Genomic DNA, 7,363 nt, shown 5'->3' with positions numbered 1-7,363 from the left:
GAGGTTCCTCCTCTGCAGCAAGCCCACCCAACAGTGCAGTGGTACTTGCAGATATAGCTGAGGGATCTCCAGCAGCATTGCAGTCTCTGTGACCAGCGATAAGTCGATTGCCTAACTTGCTGCACGTATTCTGTCACTGGTGTGGGAAATAAAATGTGACCAGACACAGTAGGCATCTTCTGCAGAAAAAGAAGTCATAAATATTACTGTTAGGAACTAACATAACAAAGGGTTGTGGGAGGTGAGTTAACATGTACAGGAAAGGAAAGAGAAATTATAAGATGGTGCAGAGCCTTAAAAACCCTCGATGGTGATCAGCTGCACTTTATAAATCCGGGTTGATTGATTGACACCAGTGGAAAATGCAGAGAGAGGGACTGAAAGATGGAGAAAAAGAAAAGTGTGCATGAGAGAGACAAGAAAAAGTAGCAAGGAGCAAAGACAAAAGATGAATAGATAGAAAGAGGAAAGAAAGAACTAGAGGAAAACGAATGCTGAAAAGAATGAAGGGAAAAATAAAGGAATAAGGAAGAAAAAGTGAACAGTAGCATAAAAAGTTGAAAGAAAGGGGGAGCGAATTTATAAATGGAAAGATTAAAGGATGGCTGGTTGAAGGCTGAAAGGACGGATGCAAGAGTGAAAGGATCAGTAGGTGAAAGGAAAAATGGATAGATGTATACATGGAGATATTGATGATAGCTGTGTGAAAGGATGGTAGTATACATGAAAAGGTGAAAGATGGGTGGCTGGGGGACGAAAGGGTGGAAAGAAAGGTGAAGAATGAACAAATGACTGGATGAATAGATAGAAAAGAAGTCGACAGACGAATGGAAGAAAGATGAAAGGATAAAGGGAACCTTCCTGAGTGTCAGGTTGCTCACTTCACGAGTTCAATTTGGCGAGATGTATAGTTGCAGTGGGGTTATTTGAATTTTTTAGCTACCCCTTGGTTGCATGTATCTGAAAAATTAGATCTATTTTGATATATGATATGTATAAGCTTTATTCGAGACAATTCTCATAAAAGCACATAAAATCAACACAGTTATACAATAATACATTATTACGGATTAAAAATTCATTAAACATAGAGTACAGCTCATACAACATTTGCATATAAAAACCATATTTACAAATAGTATTACATTAATCATTGTTGAGAGGAATACCTTGTTACCTGCTTCCCCCCAGGGACCGTCTTCTAATTGCCCATGCCCAACCCAGGTATTTAGCTACCCCTATGACTATCGAATCCTGAGTTGTAGTACGTAGGATTCTTAGAGCCACTGTGCTGTCTCGTGTCCCCAAGTTTTTGCATACCGGCGAGAGCCATTTTCTCCTCGGATTCATATAAGCGTGGCATACGAAAAGAAAATGGCCTATGCTCTCCTCGGCATTTTCGCATGCTGGACATAAGTTATTGGTGGGTCTGTGCCAGCCAGATGTCAGTTTCTTGAGGGGGATAGATCCTGATCTTAGCTGAAATACAAGTTTCCTGTCCATTGGTACCGTGATGTTGTCCCAGTAATTTTCCAGGGCAGGAAAAAATTTTATCTCCAGGAAGCGACCAGTCATAGAGTCGGCCCTGGTGTCATTCAGCATCTTACCGCCAACCCAATCCCAGTATTGTTCTTTAAGGGCTTCTTTGCTAGGGAAGATCTCTCCCTCAGGGTTATTCCAAAGATTTGAAAACCCTAAGTTTACTAACATGGACTTCAGATGTTTTAGCCATTTTATCTTATGGAAGGTATCTTCCTTGATAATCCATTGAAAACCCTCCGCATATTGTCTTATTTCTGGAGTCGTCCAGAGACGTCTCCAGTAAAGGACTGGGCGCAATCGGGCTCTATCTACAATGGTGCATCTACCTAACTCCAAAAACAGTGGGGTTAAGGGGGTACTCTGTGGGAGTCTTGTAATCCCTCGCATAAACTTGTTCTCTGAAGTCTGAAGAGCCGCTAAACCATCCCAGGCCCATAGCTCCGCGCCATATAATGTGGCACCCAAAACCTTCGCGTCATACACTATTAATGCGGGTTTTATGGGTTTTGTTTTGGATTTGCGGTGTTCCCCCCTTAAAGCACCAGAAAGCTGCTGGTGCTTTAAGACCACTTTATCTACATGATGCGTCCAGCCAATGCCCTCTGAGATCTGTACACCCAGGTACGTAAATTCTTTGACAATGTCTAACCTACTGCTGTTTAAGGTTACCTTGGGGTAGTTCCTGCGTCCGGGGGAAAAAGCCATTAGTTTTGTTTTTCCCACATTTACCTCTAGCCCATGCTCAGTGCAAAAAGCATCAAAAATGTTTAATGCACGTTGCAGCCCCATGGGGGTCTTAGACAAGGTAAGAGTGTCGTCAGCGAACATCAGGATCGGAACCCTGGTGTCCGCTAACGATGGGGCATCAACACTAGCCTTCAGCATCCTCTCAACGATTCCGTTAATAAATAACGAGAAAAGTAAAGGGGCCATGGAACAGCCCTGTCGAACACCCCTTTCCACTGGGAAATCCTCTGTTGTCTCTCCACTTCCACCCCACTGGACTCTAGCGAAGTTGGATTCGTGCAGTCGCATAATTATTGTTAGCAGATCAGCAGGGATCCCCAACTTTTGCAAAACCAACCATAACTTAAACCGGGGGACTAGGTCGAACGCCGTCCGCAGGTCGACGAACGCGACGTACAGGCAGCCCCTTCCCAGTACAACGGTCTTCCACCTTAATATGGTAAAGCGGAAGACCTGATCGATGGTACTGGTTGCTCGCCTGAATCCTGCTTGGTATGGAGAAAGGGCGTTGTTGTCTTCAACCCAGTCCATAAGCTGGTTTGTTACCATTCTCCCGACTACTTTCTGTATGGTGGCTATTAAGCTTATGGGCCTATAGTTTGCAGGCAGTGAACGATCTCCCTTCTTGTGGATGGGGATAATGGTTGCGCCTTTCCAGAGGTCTGGGACCACTTCCCCCTTGGCTAGGGCATTCGCTACAAGGAGGGTATATCTCGCCCATCTGGTCATATCGTGTTTAAAAATATCAGGTGGAATGCCATCTGGACCTGGCGCCCTCCCACATTTCGCAGAACCAATGGCAATTTCCACTTCTCTAAGGGAGAACAAATCATCGGTTGCATAAACCGGTGTTATACTATCAGCTGCCACAGGATGGTTAACTTCCGCGTACTGAGGTCTGAAGTAATCAACCCAAGCTTCCTCTGCTACATTGTTGTCTGGCTTCGCAGGACCGGCTCCACTACCCCACTTGATGATTTTCCAGAATGCCCTGGAGTCTTTACTATCAGAGGCCTCTTTTAGTTCGGCCCAGTGGCCATCATCCCAATTCTTTTTTGCACGATAGATGGCCATCTTGTACAGTTCCCTATTCTTTGTCACAGCGGCGCGGTCCCTATTCCTTATGGCTTGTCCCAGGGCTAATCGTGCTGATCTACAATGACTATCAAACCACCTTCCCACTTCTTTAGATTTCTTCCCTTTCCTTTTTTTAATGAAGAAGCATGGTCTCAGGAGGGAGAATAACTTATTGTGGATTTCGGTGATTCCACTATCCCCTGGAACCACTGGAACCGCTGTTTCCATCGCGGAAATTGCACAATCAACAGCATTATTGATGTAAGTCATAGTGGCCTCGTTTGCCAGTACCTTGGGCCATTTTAACCTGCGTTCATCATTACTCATAACAGGGGTTTCATCGTATATCACTAGAGGGTTACCCGCACCAGTATTCCACCACCTATGAGTCACACAGAGGGGGTTGTGGTCACTTTCAACCCGGGGCCTAACTGTCATGTCAACAACCCCTTTCCACAGTTGGAGACTGCACAAAATGTAATCGATTCTGCTCCTGTTGATGCCATTGTCAAAAGTGTAGCTGCCCTCCTTGTCCCCAGGTGTCCTCCCGTTCAGTGCTCTTAAGCCATGTTCCATACAAATTCCATTCAGTGATAAGATCTCTTTTGTCCATCTCCTTACAGGTTTTAGGCATAGAGGTGGTACTCCCCAGAGATTGTCCTCTTCGCTCTCCAAGAGGTCATTTGTACAGTCCAGAGGTTCAAAAGTCCTGTTGAGGTCCCCTACAATTATCGTTACACTTTCCTGGGACTTGGTATCAATGGCAGTAGACAACAGCTCAATGGTGGGTAAATTGGTTACGTTGCTACCTCTCACGTAGACATTGTACAAATCTATTAGTTGACCCTTTGCTACGGAGATTCTTAATAATTGCAAATCACAATTTCCCAGGTCCAACATTTTGATGTTGACCTGCAGGTCCTGTCTAACCCAAACAGTTAAGCCTCCCTTAGGCCGCCCTCTTCCCCCTTTTGACGCTGGTATACAATAGTTCAAATAACCAAGACAGAAAAGGAGATCACAAGCCCAGGTTTCTTGGAAGCAACAGATGTCATACCCACTTATAAAATCCACCCAGGATTGGGAATCCAATTTACTTGCCAGCCCAGCGACATTCCAAGATAAAAGCGTACCAATGCTAGCATCTAGCCCATCTCGGTGTTTGTCAATGGAAATACTTGGGCTAACATAGGGCTTTCAGTAGAATTAGTCTGCCTTTCTTGGTCATCTGTCGGATCCACTGTCGTATTGGCTGGGTATGTTATCTTGGCATTTGTATTTAGGGTTCCCAGTCTAAAACCACCTTCTTCGACCAAACCCCCCGTCTCGATGTAATTGACCAATGAGTTTGTAACAGTTGTATTACCATGAACATCACTTTGCCCTTCTGGCTCGTTAGTGTTCCCTCCTAAACTGTCAGTACTGGTTTGTCAATATCCCCATCCCGGCTCCTGCCATCCTGCATGAGGGTTGTAATATGTGTAAGTGGTATGATTATGACCTACAGGAGGAGGTGGTAAGGGATTGACTAGCCATGATACAGTAGGGGGAATAAGGGGTTCATTGAGTAAAGTAGTCGTTACACTAGTCGGTCGGGGGTAAAAAAAGGTAAGGTCTACAATTCCGATACCTCCCTTATTTGTTCCCCATCCCTGCCTTGTTATCCATCCCGCCACCCTTGGGTCTTGGAAATTGACCACTATGCAATCCCCACCCAAGGTTTTCGATGTATATCCCATCCAATCTATTCTCCTTACCCCTATGATTAGCCCGTCGATGTCACCAGGCAGAGGACGGTTTTCCTTTAGCCAGTGCATGATCTTGTTTTTGAGCATCTGGAAAGTTTCTCTCTGTCCTGGGGGTAATGGTGGGACGTTTATAAGAACTGCTACATAGGGAAAGGAGTCTGGGGTGAGATTAATTGGTGGTTTTCTGTAGGGTTGTTTTACCACGGGCGGTGGGATAGATTTGGGAACTTGGGGGACATATTGGGGGACAGGCTTCAGCGCCTGTTGTTTGTTATTTATTTGGGACGGTACTGAAGTTTTACCTACCAACAGACCTGTGTTAGCCCTATTCCCTCCCACCGGAATATTCTGAGCTTTCTGCGTGCTATTAGTTACGTTTGCGTTTGTTGGTACTATTCCCGCTTGGTGACGCACTGTAGCCTCAGCACTCGTTGCGATTGGTGGATTTTGTGTCGGGGGGATTGTGGGCTGTGTAGGGTGTATTATGGTCGACTGAGGTAAATCAGGGCCAACGTTTGCTCTCTCTGTTCTGTCTGAGGATTTTGTAATGGCTTTAACTGTAGGTTTGCTCAGTTTGGGAGGTAAAGGAGAGCTATTTCGGGGATTTCTTCCCTTATCCTGAATAACAGGGTTGTTTAGGGCCTGAGAGTTTGTGCTTACTTCCACCCTATTCGCTTTAATCAGTGATTTTGTGGAATAAAAATTGTCTAAGGTAGTCTGTTCAAAATGGTTTAGCCTATCTACAAGCTTTGCAATTCTATCCTCAATGGGGGTGAGTAGTGATCTAAACAATTTTTCCAGTTCAGGGAGAACAATTACAAGTGATTGCTCCTTATCTTTACATGGTACAGTGGAGTCGGTACAAGGATTGTCATCTCCGTCCTGGCTGTTCAAGGAGACAAGATTAATAGGTGTAACACTTTCTGCGCTTTGAGTTTCGTTAGTAGCTACCTCTCCTGTGTTCACGAGTTTATGTAACTTCCTGAGTTTTTGAGGGGGTTTGACCACCCTTTTACATTTTCTTACAGATGCTGGTCGTTTCCGTTTGGACCCGATTTTGGGTTGGGCCAATGTAACCTGGGCGCCAGAATCAGTGAGCGGTGCTGGTAGGATTTTGCCGCAACAAGGATTATTTAGTTCTATCACAACATCCTTGTTTGGTTTTTGGGCCTGGACTTCAAAATGGTCGTTTACAACTGGCAGGTTCACTGATGACAGAGGAGTTACCAGGGTGGGGTAAGCTAGATTTGAAAACTTATCCGTTGAATTCTTGAGTATTTCGATTGACAGCCTACGCTCTGCGCGCTTCTCTGCCAAGGTCAACTCTTTGTCTATTACCAGTGAACGATTAAAGAAAAATTTATCTAAGGGGCCAATTGCCAGTGGACCAGACTCTACAGGAGGAGTTATTTGATGGCTATTTACAGAGTTTGTTGATGTAGACGTTGCCATGTTAAACACTAAACAAATCCAACTTTTCTAAGCCACTTACTGGAGGTGATACTATATGTCACTGGTAAGGGGGGTGGGCCAGCCCGGCGTCCTTCGGCCCCGGACGGCCACAGACGGTCCCGCCCTTGTCCCGGGCTTCTCCCGCGCGCTCTCCCGCGCTGCGGGAGTACTTGTGGCTTAATAAGGAGTATGAACACAATAGGTGGAAGGGGTAGGAGGGGTCGGGGAGAGCGGCCCAGGTGTAGCTGATCAGGGCTGGCGGGTGCTCCTGGGAAATGCAGTCCCAAGGAGCTCACGCACTCGCTCGCAGCCCCGTGCAAGTACTTCCCTCGGTGTCCCCTTCAAGGCGCTGCGGTCAACACTCCTCACGCAGCGGGACCCGCGGAGCGGGTTCCGCAAGAAGTAGGCTGGCAGCAGGCGATTCCAAACGGGCAGAAACAAAAGCAGCAAGGCGTCCCACTCGCCGTCTCAGCGAGAGCAGATGATAAGGGCTCGGTGGAAGGGTAGGAGGGGTCGGGGAGAGCGGCCCAGGTGTAGCTGATCAGGGCTGGCGGGTGCTCCTGGGAAATGCAGTCCCACGGAGCTCACGCACTCGCTCGCAGCCCCGTGCAAGTACTTCCCTCGGTGTCCCCTTCAAGGCGCTGCGGTCAACACTCCTCACGCAGCGGGACCCGCGGAGCGGGTTCCGCAAGAAGTAGGCTGGCAGCAGGCGATTCCAAACGGGCAGAAACAAAAGCAGCAAGGCGTCCCACTCGCCGTCTCAGCGAGAGCAGATGATAAGGGCTCGGTGGAAGGGT

This window comes from Triturus cristatus, chromosome 11 (genome assembly GCF_964204655.1).
Source record: "Triturus cristatus chromosome 11, aTriCri1.1, whole genome shotgun sequence".
NCBI classification, from domain to species: domain Eukaryota; kingdom Metazoa; phylum Chordata; class Amphibia; order Caudata; family Salamandridae; genus Triturus; species Triturus cristatus.
Note: the sequence above shows the minus strand (reverse complement) of the source record.